Source organism: Sminthopsis crassicaudata, chromosome 1 (assembly GCF_048593235.1).
Source record: "Sminthopsis crassicaudata isolate SCR6 chromosome 1, ASM4859323v1, whole genome shotgun sequence".
NCBI lineage: Eukaryota > Metazoa > Chordata > Mammalia > Dasyuromorphia > Dasyuridae > Sminthopsis > Sminthopsis crassicaudata.
Genome location: NC_133617.1, coordinates 111,066,982 through 111,082,089, shown reverse-complemented (window position 1 = coordinate 111,082,089; position 15,108 = coordinate 111,066,982). Strand labels below are relative to the sequence as shown.

Here is a 15,108-nt window from a genome sequence, read left to right as displayed (position 1 = left end):
TTAAAGACAGATCTGGAGAACTGAATAGAATAGAATGGAAAACAGAAGAAGTCAACTACCTGAAAAGTGTGACCAAAAAAAAAAAAAAAAAAAAAAACCCTTGACTCATCAATGCAAGAACTAATTTGGGAATAATATCCCCTAATATTGTAAATGCCACGTGAAGGCATTTAGTAATCTTGTGAATTCCTGTGTTAATGCCCACTCTGCATTCACTACTGCCAGTTCCTCCTAATTCCCAAGCCCTCAGAGAAATCTCTGGGCACTGTCTTTTGCAGTGCTCAAACCAGTTTTAGCAACCTTACCTCTGTCTGAGGTCTTCAGAGATCTCTGGCCATCATTTCCTAAGAACAATAGTTTAGATACATGGGGGAGAACAACCATGTGCAAGCTCAAGGTCTTTTATTCACATGTTCACCTAATGCCTAGCTGACCTCCTGCTGACTCCCAGAACACCAGGTCAAAGAGGACCTTCTTCCTCCCACAGCTTAGAGGGTCTATGAAGTCACAGGCACAACCAATTAGAGTAGGAGAAGTCTCCTGTTAATGATGTGGATGTCAATACCACCAGAGATCCCACCCATGAGATGGTTCCTATAAGTTGACAGCAGACCGACTTCCGGATTCTCCAGCTTTATTGGTGGTTTACTTCCTGTTGCACTGTGCCTGGCTCCTCCTTTGACCCTTACAATTCCTTCTTTTTGTGAAGCTAACTTTAGCATCAACAGTAGCTCACTTGATCAATGACATTACAGAATATATCACAGAACACAGGCAAACAAAAGTATGAGAGAGAGAACTAGGCCCCAAAATGGCCAAAACCAAGTATGAACAACATGGTGTAAAACCCATTCAAAAAAGTCATATTCAACGAGGCAGGATGTCATGGAAAGCAGCATATCAAGTAGGCAGGATGTCAAGGAGGAAGGATATCAAGGGTGCAGGATGTCAAGGAGGCAGGATATTAAGGATACAGGATATCAAGGAGGCAGAATGTCAAGGAGGGAGGATATCAAGGATACAAGATGTCAAGGAGGCAGGATGTCAAGATGGCAAGATGGTAGTTTCCATTTTCCTTTTGGAAAAAAAAAGGCATGTCCTGCAGCAATGACTCAGTAACTTTGGCAGGTGGAGTGTTGATTTTTCACCCACTAATTTTGGGGCATTGATTATAAGTGGAAAAGAGGGTAAAGCCCCTCCCCAAGCCACCATATGAAAAGCAAGTAGCAATGGGAGAAGCACACAGGCCCATTCTCCAGTTATCAGTCTGCATGTATTGCATATTACTCAAAATCATTCCAATTCAGATGCTACCCTGTAGTTCTCTGCTGTCTCTGGTGTCATTGTCAGGAGGGACATGGCTGCCATCAGCATCTGGAGGGTTGGGCCGTCATCTAGTCCTTCTTCTCTTGGATCTCCAGGTCACAGATGTTTCTGGTTGGGATCCACTCCTCTTCTGTGGTCTACATCTGCAACAACAAGAGCATACTGAGGACCCCAAACTTTGACCCAACCAGGGCTTTCCAGATGCCATCTAGACCCTTCAACATCACTGTGGGCAGGGGGCTCTTGTCCTTCTCTACCACTCTGTTAGTTTGATGCGATTTCTCCATGTACCCATGCTTTCTGCATGTCAGAAGTGAATTTATGGGGTGAAATCCAAAGAATTGGAAAATTGCATGTAAGTACATGTATGTATTGCACCATCTCGTGCAAATTCACAAATTCCCTTCTCTTGTATGGATAGGAGCATCTTGGGGGTATAAATAGTCTGTCCAATGATGGCTTTGCTAGTAAGGTTGTATGGGATGCCAGAGTAATGGACAAAGCCAAATTCAATGCAAAAGGACCTAAAGGAAGAAGATGTATAAGCTGGTCCATTATCTGTCTTTAGTGCATGTGAGGTTCTTACAATGGAAAGATGGCTGATCATATGCCTGACTGCTGCTCCTGATTGCAGTGAAACCATAAAGAACTGAGAATATATATCCATGGTTACATGAATGCTCTGCCTCTTAACATGACTGATGTCTATTTGCCATAGAGCATTAGATTTCAAATCACCAGGGTTTTGGCCTGAAGTCAGCATAGGAGAGTGAAAAGGAAGACAAGCTGTATCACTTTTTGCTGTGCTCCTTGCATCCTCTTATCACAATTTGCAAAGGTAAAGATCTAGCAACATGATAAGAGATAGGATTTGAAAGTCCACTATGAAAATGGACATGCAGTATATAACACTTGAGTGCCTTCTCACTTGCTCTCAGAAATTTTTGAAAGAGCTGATGATATATATTAGAAACTACAAATTTTATTTGGGCTTTGGCAATTCTTTGTACCACATCTACTGAATAAGCCAAATCAAAAATTATATTTACATACTCATGTGCAAGGCTTGGAGCTATCCCAATACATTTTTCCACTCTGGGATGGTTTCACAACACATCAATTTGTGTATTGGTTTTAAACAGGGTATATTTTGTCTGGTCTTGTCCCAGATAATTGTACTATTCTCTTAATGGCTGTCATTGAAATTCTAGTCACAAGCACTGGATAAGGAATAGAATTTGATCTGATTGTGCTAGGAGGTTCACCTACTTCATCATACTGTCTCCTTGATGAAGGATTGCTATGGATGCCTCTTTTGTAACAAAAATTGGTATTTCCAATACTTTCTGAGTTGGTCTTTCATCCATATTAGATAAAGCCAATTCAGTCTCTCTTAGAGCCTCTTCAGTTTCATTTGTGAGCTGGCATGATGAGCCTAAAGCACTGTCTCCTCCTAAAATGTCATATACTAATGGTAACAAGTTTTGGAGGTACATTTCTAACAGGAGTATTATCAACAGCCACGTGCATTTGACACACAGTAGGGCTGCTCTTCATACCTTGTAGCAAAAATGTCCATTCAGATCCTTCACAAGACTCAGCTAAATTAATGCTGGGCACTGAGAAGGGAAATCCCTTCATATACTCATCTAGAGGGATAAAATTCTTAATCGAAAAAGACCAATCCTTTGTTAATTGAGGAGATGGAAAAGAGCTTCCATTATCTCCACCAATCCATTTACTTTTCTCCAGTCAATGACAAATTCAGGGGAATCCAAGGACCTAGAGAAGCTTGTGAATGTCCTTGGTTAAGTTGCTCCTGTTCTATACCTAATGAAGCCCGATTTTTTTTTTTACTTTGAAGGTCTCTTGCTCAGTAATTGATGACAAATATTTCAGTTGTAAAATAGAAACTTCTCTTATCTTTAAATTCCCATCTCAGAGGTAGCACTAATTTTAGCAACTATAGACCTTTTTGTGCCAGACATATAGGCGTTTGTTGTAATCTTTTGACAGTTACCAGACCAGCTAGGACTTCTAATAGCTGTGTGATCTACATCTGGGTGTAGCCACCTTTTCAGTGGTGAGCCCTTCATACTGATGATGAGCAAAGGGAGTTCAGCTGTAACAGCTGCAGTCTTTAATATTCCTGAATTCTGTTGCTGGAAGTCAAAAGTGTGAATAAATATCACCAAATGGTATTTCACTAGTGGGAGGCCATAAATGTGATACTTCTCTTCCTGGGTCACTGATCACACAGTGTTTATATTGGGACAATAGTTACACATTCCTCAGTTTCCCAAACTATCCTATGAATAGACACTGTATAATAAGCACCCTCCTGGGGCAAGGCAATGAAGCTAACTGTGTGTGGAAGCAAAAGCTCTGCAAGCTGAGCCAAGAGGAGTTCCACTTTCCCAGAGAACATCTCTGTAGTCCTATAACCATGAAAACTACTCTCTCTAACTGCAATCTCTTATCCTCACAGCCTTGTTAGAGACTAATTGAGCAGGTTGGAATGCAACATTTTCAAAGGTTTTTAGCACAATAACAATTGTTGCCCCCAAGATGCCATAATCTCCCCTTGCCTGAGGCAATGAAGACTATTCCTGCCTTTTGTAATGAAGACTCAGGGAGTTGTAACTGGCTAGTGGGGGGTGCTGATACCATGGCCCCTCCCTCTTCTCCTTCTCCTCCTCCTGCCCCTGAAGGTGGAGTTGAGGGAGGAGGCTCAGGAAATGGGAAAATCCCCAAAGCACATGCTCAGTGATGGGTAGAATTGAAGCAGAAACTGAGTTTTGCATATGAAAAGAACCAAACCCCTTTGCATTAGCAGAGTAGTTCCTTCAGTGAAATGACTACTCTGCCCAGTAGATCCTCTTAAGCAGTGGCAGATGAGATAAATTAACAAAATGCTAAAGAGGATTTCTTTGGTTAGTTTCCATATGGCAGGTTCACCAGCTTTCTGCTGGGTTTTTTCCTTCTCAGTTTCAGCCAGTAGGCAGAACTCTTTGGGTTCTTACTCCTGTTAGTTAACTTTGTCTTTTCCCTAGCTCAACCTGTAATTCCCCCTGTAATTCTGTTCTCTTTTATTGTCTGTAATGTGATTTTTCCTTTTACTTCTGACTCAACCTTTACTTGTTGTATTTTTTACTCTATACTGTCAACCATCTCTATTAGCTCTAGATTTTTTCCTTGATGAGATGATTTTACTGGGCATGGGAATAAAGGCCTTGGAGCTTGAAAGCAAGCTCCTGCTGTTCTTCAGAGATGATCTTTGTCAAAAGACTATCTGGCTCTTTAACCTATTTACAGGAGCTGCATGCATAGCTGTGAGCTGCAGCTTGATCCTAGGTATCCTTAGATCCATAATGCCTCTCTGCAATGCCTGCTGGATGATGGACTACCTTGCCTTCCTGATTAATTACTGAGGGTCTAGCAATCTACAGCATACCCCAAGTTTGGGTGCCACTTATAAATATTAACTCTAAGCATTTGCGAATATCCTTGTTCCACCCTGCCTTCACTATTGCCAATGTCGCCTAAGTCCCAGGCCCTCAGAGGATTCTCTGGCACAGTCTTTTGCAGTGTTAAACCAGTAAACCAAGCTTACCTCTGTCTGATGTCTTCAGAGATCCCTGGCAATCATCCCATAAGACTGCTGGTTTAGATGTGCGGTAGAGTGCTTGAGGACAGCCGTGTGCAAGGTCAAGGTCTTTTATTCACATATTCTCCTCCTGCCTAGCTAAAACCCCGGACTCCTAGAACATCAGGTCAAAGAGGACCTACTTCTTCCTCCCACAGCATAAAGGGGTCTATGAGGTCACAGGAATCAGTGAAGGAGTCACCTCCTGTGTATGATACCTGTGTGGGAAAAGGTGAAGAACTCATAGCACATATTGAATAGAGACTGTTAGTTAAAGCAGATCAAGACTATAGGCCTCAATTTCAGCTTCTCCAGAGTCAAGTGATTTTGGATAAGGGCTGGACTACATCCTGTAATGTTCTGATCGTCCCTCAGTTGTAATCCTTCTCTGGAAGGAGGTTTCTTTTCTGTATAATCTTTTCCTCTATGAGCAGGTTTCTTGGGAGGCTTCTGGAGCCTCCAGCCAGCCTCTTCTTCTTCCTGAATCTTGGCTCTGAATCTCCTCCAGCTCTTGTCCTTTCCCAATCCAGACTGCTCTCCAGGATCAATGTTGCCTCTTTTTATCCTCCCAGAGAATGGGCGTGGGATAATGCAAGGGCTTCTGGGAAGAACCACTTCAACCAATGAGCTTGCTCCTCCTACAATTCCTAAGGTGTAAACTCCCTTTAAAGGCCCAAACCAAAGGTCTGAGCCAGAGAACTGTCAAGTCAACCTGAGTTCTCACCTGATAATCCTAACAACATCCCATTGTCCAATGTGGCTGAAGAAGCCGTATGTCACTTTGTCTACTACATTACACTGACCAACTCGGGGAACAGTAGACTTATGTGACTACTCACAACGTATCCAGGGAAGGATTTTGGAGGTTCTTTGTCTGAAATGTATAAAAGCTGTGAGCATTTTCAAGGCTCTGTCCCTATCCTGCTGTGAGATTTGGCTCACAGAACATGATGGGATCTGCTTCTTGAGATTCTAATAAATCTGCTTTCTATGAGTGATCTCTCTAGTAGTCCATTTTAGGTGTTTTTGTCCCAAACATCTGGGAGCTCCCCGGGATGGGTTCTTTGGGGGAGACGGTTGTGTGCACCCCAGACAGGGGCAGGCGCACACGGACCAGTTTTCTCCATGGTCTCTAGCTCTGGGTGAGCTGCCTCCCTCTTAGACAACAACGTGAGGCAGAGGTACTCAGTGGAACACAGAATTGAAGATTGAAGATTGAAGGAAGTAGAGTCCTGATGGCTGGCACTGCAAGCCTGAAAGATATATACAAGAGCAGGTAACTGCTCTTGGAAGTCTGGGGGTCTATTAGCCAAATTGAGGGAGACCCTTTGGGATTATCCCTCCTAAATTGGTTTTTGTTTGAGGACTGCATTAGACTACAAGGAAAGGACTGTCCTAAGAAAGCCCTTGGGTGGCTGTAGTGGGGAGGGAGGACCTCCTCCAAAAAACCTGGACTGGGTCTAGGGTGGTATAGAAGCAGTTCATGGATTTATATAAGGATGTTAGCTAGGCGATTCAAGACAAACAGAGCTCTGCATTTGTCTCTGTGTTTGTGTGTCTGCTTTGCATTCTGTTCTGTGTTAAAAGTTAGCAAGCTCATAAGAGATAAAATTTCAGCCTCAATGTTGCAGGCTTAGAAAAATATTACGCTGAATTGTGGGAATTGAAATTAGTTCAGAGTGCTTAGGTAAAAAAGAAGTGTGAAAAATATTTTCTCTCTTTCTTACCCTCTGCCTCTGGCTTTGCAGAAAGGGGGAGAGAAGGGGAAAAATAAAAACATAGATTGAAAGTTTGGAAGGTTTTGAGAAAATAGAAGAACAGTGACCATCACTCCTGTAAACAAGGAGCCCTGTTATTCATAACTCCGCCTTGTGGATTCCTGCCACAGAAAAATTTTTCAAGGTAAAGTGAGGATTGGTGCTTATCTCTTTCCTGGCTTACTAAAGAAAGGTATTTGAATGGAATATCTAGATAGATTTAAGGAAATTTCACAAACTAAATTACTGGTTAATTTTAAAATAACTTTAAATTGGCATGTGTGTCAAGATTGGAAACTTAAGATTGGAAATAAGAAGTTGCATATATTGGAAGGAAGGAATAAAAACAGAGTAAGAGAGGTAAATTGCTAAACACAGAAGCTCTATGACCGCTTGGACTTGTGGGAAAACTAGGCATGCTTCTAAAAAGAAAAGAAAAAAATTTTTTCCAAGAGTAAAAAGAAAAATCATTATTAGCAAGTTTGCTTTCATGGAATTAGAGAACAGAAAGTTTAACAAGGCTAAATTGGGTAATTATTTGTCTACCACATTTAATTAAGAAGTTTGGAAACTTACTATATTTTAAAGAGGTACTCTAATTTCAAAATTGGGGGAAATACTTTTACATTGCTTTTCACATATTAGATTTATTCTGAATAAAATCTTAAGAATTGTAAACTTTTTTTTTTGCCTTATTGTTTGGTTGGACTTCAAATTGAAATATAGGCTATTAAACAAAATGCCAGTAGCTTACTTTAGGGGAGGTCGTGTTGGTATCTCCATACTTAAATGGTATATTGCTTTAAAAAAATTGACTAATTTGTTAAATACATTATAAATTTTATAAAGTTTGGTCAAAATTAATTGTGAATCTTTAAGTTTATAGTTTTTTAAAAAGGTGATTTAAACAAAAGGGATAAGAGATATTGCTTTACAAAAGCAATTAATAGTATAAATGGAGCATCTAGTCAGAAGAGTTACAGGTTTGGGAGTGTAAAATATGTTGGAGAAGGTTTGAACAAGTAGGCATTTGGAAGAAAAAGAGAGATGGGACAGGAGAATGAAGGTGATTTAAGAAGAATTGATTAGTGGGAGCAAATGATTTCAAGAAGCAATCAGTGGGAAAAAGAAGGAACTGGTTGGAAAGGATAGTCATAGAGAGAGGGCTGTGAGATGGGATGTGTTTTTGCAGGGGGAGAGCAGCGGGGGAGAGCAGCAGTGGAAAGCTGCAGCCACTTTTGGCTGAAGAAAGCAAACTGATTCGAAGAGACAGGCTGCTCTTACAAGATGTTAATTGATCGAACATTTGTTTCTTTAGATACATAATGGTTTTTGTGTTTAAAGAATATGATCAGAAATAAGATATATAGCTTGAAAGAGTTATTTCAAAAAAGTTTAATTGATGTTTTTAAGAACTTTTCAGATTCTTTTATGTGAAAATAGGAAGTTTTAATTAAATGTATTGATGCCAATTATGTAAAGGGACCCAAGGATAATAGTTTTTGCCTTTGTCCTTTTGAAAATGTTTTTCTTATGTAGTTTTTGTTATGTAGTTTGGGATTTTTCTGTGTATTGGGTATTTTAAAAGCAAAATGATTGGTATAATTTTCAATTTATGGAATATCTACATGGGTATAGAAGAATTGTGTGAACCCAATAGAGCAGTAATGGAATGAACCAGCTACACCCAGCAAAAGAACTCTGGGAGGTGACTATGAACCACTGCATAGAATTCCAAATCCCTCTATTTTTGTCTGCCTACATTTTTTATCTCCTTCACAGGTTAATTGTACACTATTTCAAAGTGCAATTTGTTTTGTACAGCAAAATAACTGTCCAGACATCATGTATATACATTTTATATATATATATATATATATATATATATATATATATATATATATATATATATATATATATATATATATGTATATATATATATATATATGTATATATATATACATATATATATATACATATATATATACATATATATATACATATATACATATATATATATAATATTTAACTTATACTTTAACATACTTAACATGTATTGATCAACCTGCCATCTGAGGGAAGAAGGTATGGGGGAAGGAGGGAAAAGTTAGAACAAAAGGTTTGGCAATTGTCAGTGCTCTAAAAATTACACATGCATATATCTTTTCAATAAAAAGCCATAATAAATAAAAAAATATTAAAAAAAAAAAAAGAAAAGATTCTTCTCCAGCAGAATTGGACATCACATAAAAAAAAAGAAGTATGTGAACATTCTGGAATAATTTCTTACTGCTAAAAGTCTTACAATATGTAAATGATCTTCTTGTGGAGGAAAAAGTGACCTTGTCCAAGTCACTATCAGTTTGTTAAATTATGTAGGAGCACAGGGACTGAGAATTTCTTAAGACAAATTACAATTTTTGAAATGTGAGGTAAAATATTTAAGTGATTGTATTAGTGACGGGAAAAAGAAATTAGATCTTGTAAATTACTTGAGGGAAAGAATGGAAACAGCAAAGGTAAGGGATTGGCATACAGGGCATTGGTCACTAAAATTTTGACTAATCTTATGCTACCTCAGAACTTTGCAGTGATTCATGTGCAGGGGTACCAAAGAAGAGATTCGCTTGAGACAAGGCAAACTGCTTTGTGGATGAGGAGGCAAAATGGCTTCTGGGGAGGCAGCCTTGACTTTAGGTCTGTATTGTGTCTTTCAAAGTCTTGAATCTTTTCCTGTCAGAATCTCTCCAGCTTCACTCTCTAGTTCCCTCTGAATCCAAAGCCTCCAGTCAGCATGAAGGTAGAATGTCAAATCCTTCTCCTGAATCCTGGCTCTGAATCTCCTCCAGCTTCCCTGAAGTTCTCCTGGGAAGTCCTTCCCTTGACTCACTCCAGACTGATTTCTTCCAGACTGCCTCCTTCCAGACTGCCCTTGCCCACTCAAAAGTAGGCTTCTTTTTCCTCCCAGAGAATAGGCTAGTGGGTACTCCAGGGACTTGTGGGATTTCCTTTACATCCCATGAGCTAGCTCCTTTTAAAGGTGTAAACTCCTTTAAAGGTATGAACTCTAAACTAGAGAATTGTTAAGTACTGACTTAGCACCTAGTAAAGATTCTAACAATGAGTCATCTCAGTAGTAGTCAATTTGGGTAGGTCATTTTGTCCCAAACTATGTGGATCTCAATGCAACCAGAGTTCTAGCCCATGAGACGGTCCCTACTATTACACAGCAGAACCACTCCCATGGGGCTCAAGCATTATTGCTGTATACCTCCAGTTTCACTGTGCCTGACTCCTCCTTGGACCTTTACACACTGCCATCTCAACAAAATCTATTGTGGAAAACACATAGGCATAATAGTGCCCAATTTCAAAAGTGCCCTCAGATCAAAGGCAAAATTTTGGAAGAACCAAAAAAAATTCAAATATCTGGGTGTTACAACTGGAAGTGAATAAGACTGGAAAGCAGGCCTCTTAAAAAACTGAACAGCGGGCTGGTTATGATGTGACGCTGGAGACAGGGCAGGCAGAAAGAAGAAAAAGATACAAGGCAGCATGGAGGGAGACCAACTGACAGAGGGAAAAAAATGAGATGAAAGGGGAGGGAGGAAAATGAGAGAAGAGGGCACAAGTGTGACGTATCTTACCTTGGAAAGGTTTCATATAATAGAGTACTTATTTTAAAATTTATGTTTTTAATCTTGAAATTAATATTTTTCCAAATAGAGTTTTCAACATTCAACATTAACAATGTTGTCAAAGTTTCTTTTCCCAATATTTCTCCTTCACTCGCTTAATCCCACATTCCCCAGACAGCAAGTGACCAAATTGAAATGATTTCAATTTTTTACACACCTAACCACATTTCTCAGGTAGTGAAAGAAAAAATCTGACCCCCAGGCAAAAGACCAGGACAAAGGAAAAAAGGAGGAATCTGTGAGCAACCCCCTGACTCAAATGGGCTACTCTGAAAAATCTTCCAATGCCCATAGAATTCATGGATTTGGGTCCTTACAAAGAGAAGTCCCAGCACACCAAGGAAGCAGCCAGCATGACATGGGGCCCCAGTCCAGAAAGAGGGAATGAAGTAAATAATAAAAGGCTCCTGTTCATTGGATGGACTGAAAAGGAAGTAACCACTGACCAATGACCAACAATGCTGTTTAAGTCCTGTGGGTCACATGACTGCTTCAAATTTTGGCAAAGGGTCTGACCTTTTCTCCCCTACTGACCTTTAAAAATAGGAATTATGTGACTTGCTGAAATTTAGAGCTAGGGCTTTGATGTTTTCTGTCCTACAATCCTCTGAGAATAGGGAACATGTGATGTCCTGAAACTAAGGTCTAAGGTCCTAGAACCTCTGGGAAAACTTCTCCTGGTCCCATTCAGCCACTTCTCTTGCACACCTTCTCACACCAGTCCTGATGCATTTCTTCCACTAGGACATCCTTGTTATCAAGGCCTTCAGGCTGGGTCCTCTGCTCAGTACTAACTCTAACCCACCATCTACCATTTAGAAAGATCCACCAGCCTCACATCAATGGAAGATTTCCAGAACCACTTTTGCTAGGATATCTTGGCCCATTCTAGTACTTAATTCTTTAAGCAAGTGGTGAGAGGATAATGCTGCTTAAAGCAATGAGCAGCAATGGAAGGCCCTGCTTCCACCAGCTCCCACCCTCCATCTGGGAACTCCTGTCATCACAGAGCCTGAGCCACAATTGGCATCTGGCAGCCAATGGTATCAATGGAGCCCCAGCTAGTCCAGGCCCAGGGACTCAGGGACATTATCCCATTCTTCTCACCTCAAGCAGTCCAGACCCACATTTATTTGAGACAAAGGGACAAAGGTCTCACCTTCTGGAGCTGTTTCAGACTGAAAAGGGCTGAAGAACTGATGGAGCCCAGTGTGGTCCAGACTGAGGAGGGGAGACACACATTATGTAGCTGGTGTCAGCAGCAGGTGGCTGCCGAGTGTCAGAACCTGGGATCCTGGGTTTTGACCAAGTAGTTGGAATCTCATGCCTTACAATCTGCAAGAAACAACTCCCAAGTAGATGAAAAATGCAAGAATCCAATATGAGCAAAAAAGAATAAACACATTGGAGTCAGAATGGGGCTTACTAAGGAGCATAAGTGGGGATCACACCAAGAGGAATACTGAGAGAATACAAGGTTATTGTGAATGTGTCTCATCCACACAGCTTTTCCAGAAGCAATGTCTAAGGACATTTCCCCCCAATCTGTACTTTTATTTCTTTAAATAGGAAGGGACAATGGATGAGACAGTATGGCCCTCAGGAAGTGCGATTTCCCTAGTGAAAATTCTAGAGACTTTTTTACTTTTAGAAGGGAAGGCTTTGAAAAGAGTTTTCAAGCCCCTGGCAGGGGCATATGTGCACCATCCATCTGGCAATCCTTCCCTAAGAATGTACTCTTCCTCCAGGCAAGCTTCAGGATGGGAGTTCAATGGGTTTTCATAATTGTCTGGGAACTAAACAGTAAAGTTTAGGAGTCAGGACTTGGGGAGTTAAAGGTGCCCTGGTTAAGGGCAAACAGGAAGCAGCGCGGGTCTGTGTGATGAAACATAACAGAAATTTAAGTCTAGGGAGAGCTTGCACTCATTGTACCCTTTCCCCTAGATGATAGATAATCCAATATATCTTATGTTAAAATATATGTTACATGCAATATATGTAAACATTTGTACAAGTATCTTGCTGCATAACAAAAAATAGATCAAGAACAAAAAAATGAGAAAACACAATGCAAGAGAACAAAATAAAAAGAATGAAAATATTAAGTTGTGATCCAGACTCAGTTCCCACAGTCCTCTCTCTGGGTGTAGATGGCTCTCTTCATCATAATATCGTTGGAACTGGTCTAAGTCATGTCATTTTATAAGAGAGCCACGTCCATCAGGATTGATCATTGTATAATCTTGTTTTTGACTTTGACGTGTACAATCATCTCCTGGTGCTGCTCATTTCACTTAGCATCAGTTTATGTAAGTCTCTCTAGTCCTCTCTGAATTCATCCTACTGATCATTTTTTATAGAACAACAATATTCCACAACATTCATATATCACAGTTTATTTAGCCATATTCAAACTGATGGCATCCACTCATTTTCCTGTTTCTTGCCAGTACAAAAAGGTCTGCCACAAATACTTTTGCACGTGTGGGCCCCTTTCCCTCTTTTAAAATCTCTTTGGAATCTAGGCTCCATAGAAACACTGCAGTATCAAAGGGGATGCACATTTTGGTAGCCCTTTGGGTACCTGGCAGACTGTCCCCCTTTTCTATTTGAAATATACCTGTTCTGAAGTTTTCCAGAAACTTAAAAGAAGAGACTGGAACTGTACATCCAGAACCAAGCTTTTTCCCAAACCAAGTTTGGCAAGTTTACACAGTAAGCCAGAAGTCTATCTACTTCCCTGGCCTGTCTAACCAGAAATCCAGAAATGTGCCTGGGGCTAAATCCTTCCCACAAAATCTACCCATGGGCAACCCCAGGACCCCTGGCCTCCTGAGTCAGCCACCCAATCACAGCCCAGTGGCATCCTTATGCCATGTGGAATTATTCCTTTTCCTTGTTCTCTGACTCTACTTCATATCTACCATTCCTGGGATCCATTCTATCTCTCAATTTTGGGGTCTTGGAATTACCTTTTGATACCAGCCAAACATTCTGCTACTCTCTATGTCCTCCCCTATCCTGTCTCCCTCTCTCTTTCTCCTTCTTTCTATCATGCTGCCACTTTCCTTCTATCAACCTATTACATTAATAATCCTTAACAATTTTAAATTTCAGTATTATGAAAATACTCCTGATTTGTTGAGCAATTTCACAATTTCCATAAGTAATAGATGAACAAACAGAACATAGCCTGTCATCAAAACGGATAAGAATCTCATTTTATTTTGTTGTTTCCAATTTCATTATAGACACCAATAAGGAAAAGTTTGTTTTGTTTTGTTTTTTCTTTAAATCAACATTTAACCTTGTGGTATTCTTACTAGATGTTCCATTCAAACTATCAATTGCTTTTGCAAGACAATCTTTGTTGATCCTTGTTTTAAAAACCAGATTTACAATATAGCCAGTATATAAATAACTGTGGGCCAGATTTCATAAAGCTTATACAAATATTCAGCCAAGCTGATGAAATTTTAAAGCATAGATTATGATATTTATAAATTACCCAATAAACATTTTAGAAAGCAACCTATTTCATCTAGTTAGGGGATCCAAACATGTGACCTCTTAAGGCAAGTTACCAGAACTTTGTTTTATTAACCAATTTTTAACATTAAATCATATCAAATACAGATTTGAATTTATTCTAATGTTTCAATTCAATTAAACACACAATTCTAGCAAATACCAGTGAATAGTGATTATCTCATGTAACTTTAATAGATAATTTGTCATCTAAAATTTACAACTCATCTTCACATCTAAGGAGGTGGCCCTTAAGCACAACATCCCAGGTGTAAAAGCCAATCAGTAGAAATTATTTCTACTTAACAAAGTTGTAAATTATCAATAAACTCATCTTCATTGGGATCTTTGTAACTCCAACTAGTTATTTCTCAGGGATAACAAGCTTGCTCACAAGATACTTTCAAGAAGCTTAACATACTTACAATTTAAGAGAAATTCCAGAAATTGACTCCTCTTCACTTTCTGGTTACTTTGTTTCACTGATACCCTCTTTCTTTGTCCTCTTTCACCTGTGTCAATTGAAAGCTGCATACTCTCAAGTCACCAGGCTTTCAAAGTGCAAACCTGATCCAGATACATTTGGGGGGGGGGGGTGTTGTTTATTGTTTTTGTTTTTTAGATACAAACTTTTAGTTACAAGCAAAATCTCGCTTCTACAATAAAAAAATATTAATTTTTGATTATTTTTGTCAGTCCATACAAATCTTACTGTTTCCTCTCTGAATCAGAAAAGGCTTGAGGACTAGGCTATTTGCTGCCAGAATTTAATGGCAATCAACTGCTTTTCAGTTTGTCCCCAACATTCTCAATCTATTCAAACTTCTGTTAATACAGTTAGTGCAAAGAGTACAATTTACATATCCCTCTAGTAGGCTTTTATGAGAGATCTTTTAATATTTCTTTCACTATTATGTCTTAAATAACAAATTTCACTTAATTGAGCAAGTATATTTCCTTTCTCTTGTTCTCACCTCTTCATCTGTGTGTCCCTGATGCAGTCAGGTTACTGGGGAAGTAGGAAGAAAGAGAAAGGCTCTTTGTACTCTATGCTTCATCCTCCTCATGGAGGTTTTAATTTAGTTGAATTTGCTTCCAGATTAAACACACACAAATTCATTTAACTCAACATTGGCTTGTATGTGGGTCACAT

General features: G+C 39.5%; 1 long non-coding RNA gene across 2 annotated transcripts; it reads right to left on the bottom strand.

Annotated features, from left to right (window-relative positions):
- Nucleotides 1–617: 617 nt before the first annotated feature.
- LOC141541867 (uncharacterized) lies at nucleotides 618–14,765 on the bottom strand. 2 transcript variants are annotated; one of them, XR_012481925.1, is made up of 3 exons: nucleotides 14,381–14,765; nucleotides 11,587–11,762; nucleotides 618–1,469 (listed from the first exon to the last, which is right to left on the bottom strand). It is a non-coding gene; the product is annotated as an uncharacterized LOC141541867 (long non-coding RNA). The 2 variants fall into 2 exon arrangements; XR_012481926.1 differs by lacking the exon at nucleotides 14,381–14,765 and adding an exon at nucleotides 4,940–5,190.
- Nucleotides 14,766–15,108: the final 343 nt, after the last annotated feature.